The sequence below is a fragment of the Podarcis gaigeae genome (genome assembly GCF_964106915.1).
Source record: "Podarcis gaigeae genome assembly, chromosome: 1".
Lineage (NCBI taxonomy): Eukaryota > Metazoa > Chordata > Lepidosauria > Squamata > Lacertidae > Podarcis > Podarcis gaigeae.
In genome coordinates, this window is record NC_139678.1 from 6,476,793 (window position 1) to 6,493,870 (window position 17,078).

A 17,078-nucleotide genomic window follows, 5' to 3' on the forward strand; every position below is an offset into this window, starting at 1 on the left:
CACAGGAGCCACACACCCTTGAAAGGCTTTTGCGAGAGGTGAGGGAATCCCCCCACCTCCCAGAAAAGCCAGGAGAAGCCATGCAGCCCTTTTAAAGAGCGCACGGCTTCTGCGGGAGGTGGGGGAATTCCCCCACTTCCCACAAAAGCAGGAAGAAGGTCTGGGAGCTGGGGGGGATCATATTTTTTCCCTTGATTTCCCCCTCTGAAAACTAGGTGCGCCCTATGGTCAGGTGCGCCCTATGGAGCGAAAAATACAGCATATAAAGAGAAATTTCTTGGAAGTAAAAATTAGGATTAGGGGTAAAATAAGATTATGTTGTCAATAAATATTAAGGACTGGAGTATTAATAAAGGAGAAGAAGTTAGTAAATGAAAGAAGTTAATATTATTAGAAATATGAATTTGGAGAACTGCTAAACAGGTGATACAATGAAATTCAGTTAGAAGGGATTTGAGGAGGGGAGTTTTTGGAAAAAAAATAAAATAAAAATGTAATATAAACACCGACAACTGGGAAACACTGGCCTGCGAGTGTTCCAATTGGAGAACAGCATTTGCCAAAGGTGTCACGGGCTTTGAAGACACTCGAACTCAGGACGCAAGGGAGAAACGTGCTAGGAGGAAGGCACGCTTGGCAAATCCACACCGTGATCAACTCCCGCCCGGAAACCAATGTCCCCAATGTGGAAGGACGTGTGGATCCAGAACTGGCCTCCACAGTCACTTACGGACTCACTGTTAAAACCGTGTTTGTGGAAGACAATCTTACTCGGCTACGAGGGATTGCCAAAGAAGAAGATAGCCCAAGATCACATGGAAGATGGAGCAAGATTGTTTTCTCCTGTTTCGGTGAGTAGGACTCGAACCCATGGCTTCAAGTTACAAGAATGGAAATTCCAACTAAACATCAGGAAGAACTTTCTGACAGCAAGAGCTGTCTACATTTTATATGTGCCTTGTTCAGATGTTGTGAGTTTGTACTTATCTTCTATCCATTGGTTGGAGGGAACCCCATTTATATTTTTCCAGTTCTTTAATACCTGTCTGCCATGCTGGTTTTGGTGCAAAAAAATGAAAAACAGATAACGAAAGAAAAGAGGCGTCTCGAACTGCTAGAATATGTGGAGTTAGCAGGCATGGCCACCAGAATAAGAAATCAAAATGATGATCCCAGGAGTAAAAAAAGGTTTTATTTAAATATGCAATATTATTAGCTAAGTACTGGAAAGAAGCACGTGTTCCAGCGAAAGAAGATTGGCAAATCAAATTAATGGAATATGCTGAAATAGCTAAATTGACGTTAAAACTAAGAAGAATAGACAACAACGGATTTAAAGAAGGATGGAAGGACTTTATTGCATATATACAAAAGCATTGTTCACAGGTCAATACATTGGCAGGATTTTGAAGTACCGTACTTGTAATGTGATTATGAATGAGATAATAAGTAAAAACAATGACTTTTCAGGCTACAGAGGATGTGAAGAAATACAATGTAACCAAGGAAGGGTTCAGGGGGAAGTCATTTTTTTAAATATTTGGACATGAGTATATATTGTTATTGTATAAGTTTGTTATTTTTGGAAAATTAATAAAATGTTATATAAAAAAGGAAAGAAACCAAAATGATAAAAGATATAAGGAAGACTGGGTATTATTTATTGATTATATGAACAAAAATTATAAGAAGGCAATTAGCCTAGCAGGATGGTAATATTTTCAGCAGCGTAGGTTAGAACTAGAATTAATGGGATGAGCAGAGAAAGATTGGGGAAACTAAGAAGCCGCGAAAGAAAGTGGAAGTCCGTCAGTTACCGTATTGTTTTTAAAAATGTAGTAGAATATCTAACATGTAATTTTATTTTTCCTATTTCCTATTACTTTCGGGGGCGTTTCTTGTGTTGAAATGTATCAGAAATGCAAATTTAAAAAATAAATACCTGTCTTTTTGCAGTAGTAAGGGAGTTCATTCTTATTGTCCCCTTGTTAGGTTCCATGTATTGGGGATATAATTCAAAAGGGTATTTTCCTCTGCAAATTTAAGATATTTCCATACAGTTACATTAATTGTCTCTGTTACCCTATGCTAAAAAATTGCGAATACATTGGTAAGAACATATGTTTTTAAAAAGTATTGACCCTGTTCAGGGTGGATTTGATTTAAATCAAATCGATTTAAATCACTAGTCAGTAAGACTTGATTTAAATCACTAGCCAGCAAGATTTAAATCATTATTTTTTAACGGAAAGACTCATTCTTGCTGGTATAATCTTAATATTTACAACCAGATGAAGGTTTCATTTTTGGAATAACAAATTTTCAGAGTAGTTTTTACAGTTATATCAAAAATTACTGATTTGGTTATACTATTAGAAATACATTGACAGATAAGTATGAAATTATTGTGAGGTTTAATAAGTTAACTGTTTATATTTGGACAACTTTTCTGCTGTACTTTATTGGAAGGAGAAAAATGATCATTTCCTTAATAACAATTAAAATAATTGATTTAACTAAAACAATAACATTATAGCAGATGTATCAATGTTTGTTAACTGATGTGGTTAAACAACTTTTTTTTAAAAAAAACCTTAGACTGAGTTTTAGCACACATGAAAAACTAAAAACAAATCCTTATTTCCTGATGAATAGCCTTTGGACTACAATGTAACTTAAATAGAAAAAAATTCCTTCCAGTAGCACCTTAAAGACCAACTAAGTTAGTTCTTGGTATGAGCTAGTTGGTCTTTAAGGTGCTACTGGAAGGAATTTTTTTGTTTTGACTATGGCAGACCAACATGGCTACCTATCTGTAACTTAAATAGAAAACTATCTTTAGAAATATTTTCCCTCCAAAAGCGTTTCAATTTTAAAATCCAATTTAAATTAATAAAATCCGATTTAAATTTAAAAAATCCGATTTAAATAAAAAAAATCTGATTTATTTTTTTTAAATAAAAATCATCAATTTTTATCCACCCTGACCCTGTTACACCCCCAGCAGCTAATGTTTTGTGCCTCTTGCAGTGCAGTTTGCATTAACAAGCATAATATCGCTAGAGGGCAATGTTGCATAGCTTTCTCTGCCAGCGCTGAAAAACACCGGGATAAATTCCCTTTCAGTTGCTCTGAGCACCTTTCCCCACATTCCTTTTTGATATGCATACCCCTTAAAAGCGTGAATGTGGTGTACAAGTTTGCAAAGATAGGGTCTCATGTGGGTAGGGATGGTCAAGGAATTCAATTTAGTTTACACTGAGAGGTGAACTTACTCGATCCACACATGCGGAAGCAAAATGTAAACCAGAACCAAAATAAAATTTGCACTTCTCTGGATTTTGCAATGCAGTCACCCAGCTAAGCCTTATGAACGAAAATGGGATGAAGAGTGTTGAAAAAATGCACTTGTGTGAAAATAACATCCAAAATGCATTATATTGTGGGTGGGGATCCTTTGAGAGCGCAAAATATGGTCTGAAGCTCAACATCAAAAAAAACGAAGATCATGGCCATTGGTCCCATCACCTCCTGGCAAATAGAAGGGGAAGAAATGGAGGCAGTGAGAGATTTTACTTTCTTGGGCTCCATGATCACTGCAGATGGTGATAGCAGCCACGAAATTAAAAGACACCTGCTTCTTGGGAGAAAAACAATGACAAACCTAGACAGCATCTTAAAAAGCAGAGACATCACCTTGCCAACAAAGGTCCATATAGTTAAAGCTATGGTTTTCCCAGGAGTGATGTGTGGAAGTGAGAGCTGGACCATAAAGAAGGCTGATCGCTGAAGAATGGATGCTTTTGAATTCTGGTCCTGGAGGAGACTCTTGAGAGTCCCATCAAACCTATCCGTTCTTAAGTAAATCAGCCCTGAGTGCTCATTGGAAGGAAAGATCCTGAAGCTGAGGCTCCAAGACTTTGGCCACCTCATGAGAAGAGAAGACTCCCTGGAAAATACCCTGATGTTGGGAAAGATGGAGGGCACAAGGAGAAGGGGACGACAGAGGACGAAATGGTTGGACAGTGTTCTCGAAGCTACCAGCATGAGTCTGACCAAACTGTGGGAGGCAGTGGAAGACAGGAGTGCCTGGCGTGCTCTGGTCCATGGGGTCACGAAGAGTTGGACATGACTAAACGACTAAACAACAACAACAATCCTTTGAAAATGTGTATATCAGGCAAAATGGAAAGAAATCAGTCTATTGACTTCAGGCACATGCCTTCACTGTACTTTTTCGGGCACCTGCTAAACACATTTTTGTTTATGCAAGACGTTTAGAAAGTTGATGTGTGTTTTAAATATGTTCTTGGTTTATTGCTGACCATTCTTCCTTAGTCTTGGTTTCCAGACCAGTTTTTCTCCTGGCCGCCCTCCTCTGAAGCTTGCTTCTTTTGTCTGACTGACGAAGAATTCTGCATAACCTGTAAGCCTGCATGCTCTTATATTGGCAGATAAAGAGACACACATCTCAAACCTTTCTTTTTCTTCTTCTTCTTCTTCTTAACTTACATCTCAGATTCTCCCCCTGCCCCAGCCTTTCGACTTCTGGATATCACATTGCAAAAAATGAAGTGAGAAGTCAGAAGGGACCCATTTGTTTTATTTCTATGGTATGGGTAGGCAAACTAAGTCCTGGGGGCCGGATCCAGCCCAACCGCCGCCTTAATCCGGCCCACGGGAGCCAGCATGTTTTTACACGAGTAGAATGTGTCCTTTTATTTAAAATGCATCTCTGGGTTATTTGTGGGGCCTGCCTGGTGTTTTTACATGAGTAGAATGTGCGTTCTTATTTAAAATGCACCTCTGGGTTATTTGTGGGGCCTGCCTGGTGTTTTTACATGAGTAGAATGTGTGCTTTTATTTAAAATGCATCTCTGGGTTATTTGGGGGGCCTGCCTGGTGTTTTTACATGAGTAGAATGTGCGTTCTTATTTAAAATGCACCTCTGGGTTATTTGTGGGGCATAGGAACTCATTCATTCTCCTCACCCCCCCAAAAAAAATATAGTCCACCCCCGCCCTAGGTCTGACGGACAGTGGACTGGCCCCCTGCTGAAAAATTTTGCTGACCCCTGTTCTATGGTAATGCAGCACAAGGACCCAGCATCTGCTCCTTTTTAAGAAAAGCTATTTATTTAATTTTGAATGATAACCAGACTTATTCTGTGCATAAGTGATTGTGCTTTCTGTAAGCAAGAGAAACAGCGAGCCCAGGTTCCTGTTCTCTCTAGAAACAGGCTCATGAACCACACTGGGCTGAGTTATCACGGGGGTTCCTCTCCTCTTCTTTTGGATATCATACACCATCTGGCTCTCTGGCAAAGCTTAGCAAAGCACTACCTTGAGTGGGGCAAATTGCGGGCGGTGAATCAGCTGCACCTGTTGGGTTTTAACCTGCTCTTGACTGTGAAAGAGCAGCAACAGTTGCAGACCACCCAGAGCAGAGGTCAGCAACCTTTTTCAGCAGGCGGCCAGTCCACCATCCCTCAGACCATGTGGGGGGCCGGACTATATTTTTTTGGGGGGAATGAACGAATTCTTATTCTCCACAAATAACCCAGAGATGCATTTTAAATAAAAGCACACATTGTACTCCTGTAAAAACACCAGGCAGGCCCCTCAAATAACCCAGAGATGCATTTTAAATAAAAGGACACATTCTACTCCTGTAAAAACACCAGGCAGGCCCCACAAATAACCCAGAGATGCATTTTAATTAAAAAGACACATTCTACTCATGTAAAAACACCAGGCAGGCCCCTCAAATAACCCAGAGATGCATTTTAAATAAAAGGACACATTCTACTCCTGTAAAAACACGCTGATTCCTGGACCATCCAGAGGCCAGATTTAGAAGGCAATTGGGCTGGATCTGGCCCCCGGACCTTAGGTTGCCTACCCTTGATGCAGAGCATCTCCCAACGTACAAAAACCCCTCTGTTTAGGCTTCCCCACTTTGGATTGCAGGATACGGAGTGCAAATCATCACCATCACTACAGACTTAGAATTGTAGATTCAGAAGGGACCCAGGGGTCATCTAGTCCCAGTGGTGTAGCGTGGGGGGGGCAGGGGGGGCCGGCCGCACCGGGCGCAACATCTGGGGGTTAGGGAAATCCATGGGTTAGGGGGCGCAAATCCACGGGTTAGGGGGCGCAAATCCATGGGTTAGGGGGCGCAAATTACTTGCCTTGCCCTGGGTGCTGACAACCCACGCTACGCCACTGTCTAGTCCAACCCCCTGCAATGCAGGAATCTCAGCAAATGAATCCTTGACAGATGGCCATCCAAGCTCTGCTTAAAAACCTCCAAGGAAGGAGAGCCCACCACTTTTCCATGTAGTCTGTCCCACTGCCAAGTGGCTCTAACCATTGTTCTCCCTAATGTTTACTTTCCTGCAATTGACTCCATTGTTTCGGGTGCTGCCCTCTGTAACAGAAAACAAACTTGCTCCATCTTCCATGCAACAGCCCCTCATATCACCTATCAATCTTCTCCAGGTGAAACATACCCACTAGGTTAATAATAATAATAGGGATGTGGGTGGTGCTATCAGTGTTTGTAAAAAACAAAAAGGTTCTGACCTCCTTTTTACTCCTTTGCCTAGTCCTCGGACCTTAGTTGGCACAAAAGAGTCTTTGAGAAAGACTATTCTTGCAGAGAAGGGACGCAGGTGGCGCCGTGGGTTAAACCACAGAGCCTAGGACGTGCCGATCAGAAGGTCGGCGGTTCGAATCCCCTTGACGGGTTGAGCTCCTGTTGCTCGGTCCCTGCTCCTGCCAACCTAGCAGTTTGAAAGCACGTCAAAGTGCAAGTAGATAAATAGGTACCACTCCAGCGGGAAGGTAAACGGCATTTCCGTGCGCTGCTCTGGTTCGCCAGAAGCGGTTTAGTCATGCTGGCCATGTGATCCAGAAGCTGTACGCCGGCTCCCTCAGCCAATAAAGCGAGATGAATGCCGAAACCCCAGAGTTGGTCACGACTGGACCTAATGGTCAGGGGTCCCTTTACCTATTCTTGCAGAGTATTGCTGCTTTTATTCTTTAAAAATGTTCTTCTCCAACCACGACCGACAGCTTTTACACACACCAAACGCAACCAGCTTTCTACCATCCAACCAACCCAACCCAACATTAACATTGACCGCTCTATGTATACAGGTACAATTTGGTGAAAGGTTGCCTGAGTCATTGTAGGCCACTGACTTAGTTCTTTTAGCATTAAAGAAACATTTGCCAATTTTTTTAAAAAAAGTAATATTTATTGAAGTTTTGAAAGATTACAAAAATAAAGAAAAAATAAAAAGAAAAAACAGAAAAATAAAAACAATTTAAAAACAAATCAATCCTTCCATAACTTATCTTTCATTTGCTTGTTTCCTTGACCTCCTCACACCTCCCTTTTTTGTATTCTAGTGCAATTAGCTATTTCAGCAAATCCTTTCCATCTTTCTTTTTGTCCTAATAATTTATCTAAATATAATGTAACTTTACATTCTCACCAATTAACAATCTATTTTTACTTAATACTTTATAACATTTCTGCTAAAACCACATAACTTTGTTCCAACATCCTTCTAACATTCCTTAATTTTGCAATGTTTCTGTAAATAAACTTCAAATTTTTTCCAATCCTCTTCCACTGACTCTTCTCCCTGGTCTCGGATTCTGCCAGTCATTTCCGCCAGTACCATGTAGTCCAAGCATTGGCCAATTTTTAGCCATGACAGGGGCTGTGGTCTAAACCACTGATCCCCTTGGACTTGCCGATCAGAAGGCCAGCAATTCGAATCCCCGCAACGGGGTGAGCTCCCATTGCTCTGTCCCAGTTCCTGCTAACCTAGCAGTTTGAAAGCACGCCAGTGCAAGTAGATAAATAGGTACCGCTGTGGCGGTAAGGTAAACGGAGTTTCCGTGCGCTCTGGTTTCCATCACGGTGTCCCGTTGTGCCAGGAGCGGTTTAGTCTTGCTGGCCACATGACCCGGAAGGCTGTCTGTGGACAAACGCCAGCTCCCTCGGCCTGAAAGCGAAATGAGCACTGCAACCCCATAGTTGCCTTTGACTGGACTTAACCGTCCAGGGGTCTTTTACCTTTTACCAATAGTAATAATAAGACATAAACCTTGCATGTAGAAAGCAAGCATATAAAGGAAGTTGATTTCCTTCATCTTCTTTGTGAAGGATTTTTCATTTCCATTTTCTGTTAAGGAACATTCAGTCAACATCATGGCGGCTATGATTTTTTAAATTTATTTTTTAATGGGAAGAACCATGGGCTCCCCCCCAATCCTAAGTTATGTGTCCTTGTTTCTCAGTGTGATCCTTTTACATGGATTTGCATGTTTTGTGATATTTTATGCATTGTGTCTTGCCGTTATTTTGATTCTAGTTTAGTAATTTTTTATCGTAACTGATAAGTGTAAACTGTTTAATTATTATTTGCTGATATTTAGTTTCACTGTTTACTATTTTATTCTAATGGATCATTGAATATTGCTTTATTTGCTATACGTTGCTCATTTTAAAGTTATCGTGGCTTATTGCATTGGATCAGATGGCTATTAGGTGTGTGATCTTGTGAGCTGGCTATTTTGTCACTTCTTCAGCTTTTAAACCGCCTTGTGTATAGTAATATAGAAAGGCGGTATACAAATTAACAGTGAAATGCAATGAAATGCAACTGGCTGGGCTTGTCGGGGCTAATTGTTCCTTGCGAACACCTTTAGCTGAATCAGAAATCACGTAGCGTTCAGAAGCATCTCTGCCTGGAAGTGGTCCAGTACTTTAAGACTTGTGTTTATGTTGCAGTTGGGGATTAAATGGAAAGGGAGCAGATGGCAGCAGCGACCCCTCATGAAGAATCTTTTTCTTTTTTTGCTCAAGAAGGATCCTCCGCTAAAATTGCTACTGTTCTCCCATGTCGTGCAAGCACCCTCTGGTGGAGAAAGATAGCTAGTTCAACCATTGCGCCTTGAAAACATGATTGCAACAAGGAAAACTCACTGTAAGCCATGGGTAGGCAAACTTGGGGCCGGATCCGGCCCACGGACGGTCCGGGAATCAGCTTGTTTTTACATGAGTAGAATGTGTCCTTTTATTTAAAATGCATCTCTGGGTTATTTGGGGGGCCTGCCTGGTTTTTTACATGAATAGAATGTGTGCTTTTATTTTAAATGCATCTCTGGGTTATTTGTGGGGCATAGGAATTCGTTCATTACTTTTTTTCAAAATATATTCCGGCCCCCCACAAGGTCTGAGGGACAGTGGACTGGCCACCTGCTGAAAAAGTTTGCTGATGCCTGTAACCATCTCGTAGCTACAGGACCACCTCTCCTGGTATGTCCCACGGAGGACCTTACGGTCTTCAAATGAAAACATCTTGGACATCCCGGGCCACAGGAGGTTAGGCTGGCCTCAACCAGAGCCAGGGCTTTTTCGGCTGTGGCTCCGACTTGGTGGAACGCTCTGTCACAAGAGACTAGGGCCCTGCGGGACTTGACATCTTTCCGCAGGGCCTGCAAGACAGAGCTGTTCCACCAGGCCTTTGGCCAAGGCACAGTCTGACCCTCTCCTTCTGTAATCCTCATAGAACTCTAGCCCAATGGTTGCCATCAATTTGACTCTGAATTGATTTTAGAATGAATTAATTTTAGAATGTATTTCAACTAATTGTGATTTTATGTAAACTGTGTTATTTTTACTGTGGTTAGCCGCTCTGAGCCTGGCTTCAGCTGGGGAGGGCGGGATATAAATAAATAAATAAATAAATAAATAAATAATAATAATAATTATTATATTGATCCAGTGAGCAACCTGGCCTCTGTATTCTGCACTAGCTGAAGTTTCCAAACCATCTTCAGAGACGGCCCTAAGTATAATTTATTGCAGTAATCTAACCTTGAGGTTTACCAGAGTACAGGTAGTTAGGCTGTCCATGTCCAGACAGGGGCATGGCTGGGCCACCAGCCGAAGCTGATAGAAGGCACTCTGCGCCACTGAGACCACCTGAGCCTCAAGAATCCAGGACCTGCTCCTTGAGAGCGAATGTAACCCATCAAGATCAGGCGACCTCCCACCCATCTGGTCTAAGGGGCGACCCACAAATAGTGCCTCTGTCTTAATCCAGATTGAGCTGCGGTTTGTAGCTTGCGGAGACCAGAGAGCAAAATGGAAGCCAAAGACTGCAATCAGCTGGCGATCGGAGCAGATGTATTTGTCATGCATGGCATGTGTTTTTGTGAGAATGTGGGAGTGCAAGACCAGTCCTGCAAGATCAGGCCAGTGACTCATCTCATCCTGAATCCTGTTCTTACAGTTGCCAAGCCAGTGCCTCTGGAACACCTACAAGAAGGAGTTGAGCAGGGCTGGGCGATATATCTATATATTGCCCCAAACCCGTTCAAAGTCCATATCGTGATATCAGTTTTGTAATTTTCGACCTGGCAATATATCGCAAATCATGGTGTTGGTGTGTGTGTGTGTTTGTGCTTGCATGCTATGCAAAAATCACAATGTGGGGAAAACTGTGAAGCCAGCCAATGTCTCTACACAGAACCATCCTTGTTTCAGACATTGTGATATATTGGTATATCATGATGTTTAGCTGGTGATATAGCACAGGGTTGAAAACCAGATATCCCCCAGCCTTACTGTTCGCCTCTACATGTTGTTGTTTAGTCGTGTCCGACTCTTCATGACCCCCTGGACCAGAGCACGCCAGGCACTCCTGTCTTCCACTGCCTCCTGCAGTTTGGTCAAACTCATGCTGGTAGCTTCGAGAACACTATCCAACTATCTCATCCTCTGTCGTCCCCTTCTCCTTGTGCCCTCCATCTTTCCCAACATCAGGGTCTTTTCCAGGGAGTCTTCTCTTCTCATGAGGTGGCCAAAGTCTTGGAGCCTCAGCTTCAGGGTCTGTCCTTCCAGTGAGCACTCAGGGCTGATTTCCTTCAGAATGGATTTCAGAATGGAGAGGTTTGTACTTGCCAGTGGCGTAGCGTGGGGGGTGCAGGGGGGGCCGTTCGCACCGGGCGCAACATCGGGGGGGCGCGCTCGCACTCGCAGCTCTCTGCCCTTACCTGGCTCACTCACTCTCTCTCACTGCAGTGCTGGCTGTGCGAATCTGATCCGAGCTGCCGGGTCGCCGCCCACTGTGGAGGGGGTGGGTGCCAGGCGTGCGGTGCAGAGAGAGAGCGAGGGACGATCTGGGGGAGGGACAGTGCAGCGGCCGCCCAGCGCAGCGCTGAGCGCGGGAGAGAACCACACCAGACCAGACCAGGCAGCAGCAAGAAGAAGCTGGCAGCGGAGGCAGGTTAGGGGTTAGGGGCGCAAATTACTTGCCTTGCCCCGAGTGCTGACAACCCACGCTATGCCGCTGGTACTTGCAGTCCATGGGACTCTCCAGAGTCTCCTCCAAAAGCATCAATTCTTCGGCGATCAGCCTTCTTTATGTTCCAGCTCTCACAGTTCCATCCTTATTTCAGACATCATGATATATCAATGTATCGTGATATTTAGCGATATGGATATGTTGAAGTATCACCCGAAGTATCACTTTTCTCTAAACCAAAAGGTCCCAAACACTGCAGCTTCTCATAGGGGAGTCGCTTGACCTCCACAATCATTTTGGTTACCCTTTTGGGAACCGTTACCAGCTCTACAATATCCCTTGCACACAGCTAAACATTCAGGTGGATGGATCGCACCCTACAAAACAGCTGGACGACATTGTCAGCTAACAGTAAGGCTGGCTTTGCTAGAAACACATATTTAAGTTCTCCGATTCCAGAAGTCCCAGCCGCTCACAAAGGACACCGTTTCAAGGAAAATACAAGAACAACGGCATCACCTGATGCATGTTATCATTTTATTTTGCTGCTGGTGGGAAACTTGCCATATTTGCATTTTTGAGCCTGAATAGTTCTAATTTCCCATTTTTTAATTGCAGAAGCTCAAGAGGAACATTTACTTTGTTTTCACTGAGCAGTTATACAATTATTCCTTTTCAGATACTATGTGAACCATGAACCCTAATAGGCTAGGCTTTGTTAATGCAATTTGGCAGAGGTATTTACATGAAAACAGAAATCTAATGAATTTTTCAAATGAGTACATTGGTAACACAAAGTAATTACTTTTTGGGAGGTGGAGGAACCCAAAATTCATTAAACTTTTTTTTTTCTCAATTAGCAAAGTGACTTGCTAAATAAGCTGGGGATGGATGGAGAAGTGTTTTATTATAAACATGTTACACACATACCGCTCCCCTGCAAAACCAAGCAAATTTGCTTAGAGAGGGCAAGCTTGCCTTGGTGTTTCAAGGCCAACTGAGGGCTGAAAGTTTTTGGAAGAATTCGCATAGAGCTGGGAAGGGGAAAGGCTGTGGCGTTGTAAATAGCAGCAGCCACAGCAGATGGTGCCCATTGGGTCTGATAGGATGAAATGCAGGGAGGCCAACAGTAGGTGGCGGCAGAACTTAAGACTAACCTGCTGGATCTGACCAATGGCCCATCTAGTCCAGCATCCTGTTCTTACAGTGGCCTGTGGGGAACCAGCAAGCAGGATTCTAGCACAAGAGCCCTTTCTCGTCATTTTTAATGATGATGATGATGGAGGCTATCCTCCAAACCATGTGGAGAGGATTTTTTTCTGAACTCCCTCCCTTGTTTCTCTGGGCCTCTTCATCTCTTTACTACAGGGTCATCCTTCCAGATATATCAAGAGTGTTGACTTTCAAGAACCGACAACACTGTACCTTCATTCTTGAACTTAATCTGTTCCAGGAGTCTGTTCGACTCCTGAAACGTGATTCCGTTTGGCTGGAGGAGCTTCCTGTACTCAACCGGAAGCCGTGTCAGTCATTCGGCTTCTGAAAAACGTTCACAAACCGGCACACTCGCTTCCGGGATTGCAGTGTTCGGGTGCCGATCTGTTCAGGGTCCAAGCCGTTCGAGTACCAAGGTACCACTGTATCATCTAGTCCCACTCTCTTACTCTCCGCAAGATCTAGACTCAATCGAGACCAGAAGCAGCCCGCTGAGGGCATGCATGGATGGGGGAGAGGGGGCGCACCCTCCTTTTGTGTGTTATGAACAGGTCAGTATGTACGCAGCCCAGAGCTTCGCTTGCATGTAAACCTTGCCAGTCTGTTTCTTTTAAACATTCAACATGTTGTTGTTGTTGAGTCATTTAGTCGTGCCCGACTCTTTGTGGCACAAGGAGAAGGGGACATCAGGGTCTTTTCCAGGGAGTCTTCTCTTCTCATGACGTGGCCAAAGTATTGGATTCTCAGCTTCAGGATCTGTCCTTCCAGTGAGCACTCAGGGCTGATTTCCTTCAGAATGGAGAGCTTGGATCTTCTTGCAGTCCATGGGACCCTCAAGAGTCTCCTCCAGCACCATAATTCAAAAGCATCAATTCTTCGGCGATCAGCCTTCTTTATGGTCCAGCTCTCACTTCCATGCATCACTACTGGGAAAACCATAGCTTTTACTATACGGACCTTTGTTCAGCCTTTGGGAAGTGGTAAATCTGCAAGCAACACAAAAACCTTTGATTTCTTTCAGTTCGACGGAGAATACCAGAAGCCTTTACGATGGCTCTTGATGCACAATGTTAAATACATCGGTTGGTGGGGGTCCCCTTTGTCTCTTCCCCCAGTGACCCACTATACTTTCCTTAAGCAAGGCCGGCAAGGGGGGGGGGCGAGGTATACGCTCTTTCCTTTTCTGAATATTCTCTCATTAGGCTGGAGGGGTGCACTCCAGAAGGGCTAATTGTTGGAATCTTTAATTGTTCCCCTATGACCCCAGCTTCCCTCGGGTGATAGTGGGCCACCACTGGATGTAATAGAGAGAAAATCTGACTGCCGCTCCGACTAATGGAACACTTTCCCCTCATTTTCTCCGTAGGGGTTGCTGTGGGAGTGCAGCGTTCTAATTGTTGCTCTTACGGTAATTGGAGGTAGTAGGTGTACGAATAATTTCATTGTCTTTCCTGCAAGGGGGTAGGTTTATTTACGACCTCTTTGACGCCTCTTAGACCCCGGCAGCAGCACGGCGAAGATTGCATTAGCTTTCCTTGCTGGTTGAGCAAGGGCTACCCGAAAGCTGTCATTAACTCGGGGAGAAGTTGGGAACCCGGCTGGAGAGGCAGGTCTGGAGCAAATCGCGGCAGCGCGAGGTGCTAAAGAAGGTGCCGTCCTGCCACAAATCTTGGGGGTTTTCTTGGAGCCCCCAAGCCCTCTCTGCTCTGGGGTGAAAGGCAGGATGGTTTCAGGCTCTTTCCTGAAAGGAAGCTAAATTGCAAAAGCCGCCCACCTCCTCGGAAAAAATCCCAATTTCCTGCCACTTTTGCCACTTTTCTGTTCGCCCTAATACAGTGGTACCTCGCAAGACGAATGCCTCGCTAGGCGAAAAACGCGCAAAACGAAAGGGTTTTTCGTTTCTGGAGTTGCTTCGCAAGACGATTTTCCCTATAGGCTTGCTTTGCAAGACGAAAACGTCTTGCGGGTTTGCTTCCTTTTTCTTAAAGCCGGTAATACCCAGGGAATCCGCGCTCCGCAAAACGAAAAAATCGCAAGACGAAGCAACTCGCGGAACGAATTAATTTCGTCTTGCAAGGCACCACTATAATGTTTGGATCATCTTCTTTCTGCAAATGCAAGAGGGAATCCCAGGATGGTGTCACAGCACCATGCGGCCAATCAGAGATGGCCATGTGACTAAAGGACAAAGAAATCCAATTGAGAGAGGACAACGCGCCCAGGAACTTGCAATGATATTGCTGTGGCTAACCTACGGGAGGCTGGCAAGCAGGACCTGAGTGCGAGAACACCCAACTCCCAGCATACTGTCTCTGATATTGAAGAATATAGCCTTGTTATAGAAATATAGCGTGTTGCACTGTGGTCTAAACCACTGAGCCTTGGGCTTGCCGATCGGAAGGTCGGCAGTTCGAATCCCCTCGACGGGGTGAGCTCCCATTGCTCTGTCCCAGCTCCTGCCAACCTAGCAGTTCGAAAGCACGCCAAAAAGTGCAAGTAGATAAATAGGTACCACTCCAGCGAGAAGGTAAACAGTGTTTCTGTGCGCTGCTCTGGTTCGCCAGAAGCGGCTTAGTCATGCTGGCCACATGACCCGGAAGCTGTCTGCAGATAAACGGCAGCTCCCTCGGCCTATAGAGTGTGATGAGCACGCAGCCCCAGAGTCGTCTGCAACTGGACCTAACAGTCAGGGGTACCTTTACCTTTAGAGTTGGAAGGGACCATGAAGGCCATACAGTCTAAGCCTCTTCAATGCAGGAATACTTTTTGCCCAACGTGGGGCTTGAATCGATGACCCTGACATGAAGAGTCTCATGCTCTACCAACTGAGCTATTGGATGAGGCTCATGATAAGGCTCAGGGAGCTTCATTTTGCTCAGGAGGCTGCTAGTATAATGATGATGATAAGCTGCCATGGATGCTTTAGCTGAGATTCCTGCATTGCAGGGGGTTGGACTAGAGGATCCAGCTCTATGCATCTATGATGATGATGGTGAAGAAGAAGAATTTGGATTTGATATCCCGCTGTGATGGTTCTAGGGGTTGCTCATGCGTAAACTGGCGCCACACCTGGCTGGGTTGCCTGAGTGAACCTTTTCTGTCCGGACAGCCACTCGCCCGTGGCTGGCTCAGTCGCTGGCAGAATCCGTCAGTGGGCGTTTCTTGAACTTCTTCCAGCAAAGAAGCTCTTTGACGCCTAGTCTCCGCCTACTCTCCCTGCGTGGAAGCCTTCTGCGCAAGGAGGGTGTGGGCAGCGGAGGACCCGTGCTCTCCCCGCTGGTCCCCAGCGAGGAGTCATGGGACCGCCTCGCCGATTCCCCCATCTGCCCCCCTTCTCCACTGGTGCTACGCTGATTTCCTTCCCCAGAAGATGGGCTGCTTCTCCCCATCCCGGGACGCTCTCCGGAATCCCTCTGGAGCCCTCTCTCTCCCTCTGGCTTCGATGGCAGTTCCCTGACCCACTTTATCACTACCCGAAGGAGTCTCAAAGTGGCTAACGTTCTCCTTTCCCTTCCTCTCCCGCAACAAACACTCTGTGAGGTGAGTGGGGCTGAGACACTTCAGAGAAGTGTGACTGGCTCAAGGTCACCCAGCAGCTGCATGTGGAGGAGCGAGGAAGCGAACCCGGTTCACCAGATTATGAGTCCACTGCTCTTAACCACTACACCACAAAAGCTATGGGATTTCCTTCTTCACACACTGTATGTATGTATGTACCGTATGATTACCAGATTTTTTTCAATGAATCTGAGGACACTTTTTTTTTTTTGAAGCTGAGTAGCAACAGGGAGTCAGTAGTGGGGATGGTGAGGCAAAAGACCCTGGGCCCAAGCACACATGCATATTGTATAAAGGTGCAAAGCCCTTCTTTCGCACCCTGCGAAACATAAATGCACAGTTTTTAACAAAACTGGGCAACGGCACGCTGCCTGCCCATGACTCCCGAGCCTTCCCCAATCTCCTTCCCCCTTCCCCCTTTGTTCTGACAGATCAGGGGAGGCTCGGGAGTCACGGGCGGGCGGCTGTTGCCCAGGAGGGGCCAGCCTGGTAGTGCAGATTGCTCTGGCTGGCTTCAGGAGCTGCTCGCTGCCTGCTGCCGTGGCGCAGGTAAAATGGCGGGTGCCAGTGGCGTAGCGTGGGTTGTCAGCACCCGGGGCAAGGCAAGTAATTTGCACCCCCTAACCCGTGGATTTGCGCCCTCTAACCCGTAGATTTGCGCCCCTTACCCTAACCCCCAGATGTTGCGCCCGGTGCGGCCGGCCCCCCCTGCACCCCCCACACTACGCCACTGGCAGGTGCCACAGCAGCAAGCAGCTCCTGAAGCCAGCCAGAGTCAACTGCGCTACCAGGCAGGCTCTGGACTTCTGAGCTGCCGCTGCCACATTTCCTGGGGACACATTTTTCAAATCTGGGGACATTCCGGGCACGGAACTTGTCCGGGGACAGATTTGCAAATCCGGGGGCTGTCTTCGGGAACGTCTGGTAACCCTAATATGCAGTATGTATGTATGTATTTATGTATGTATTAAATTTA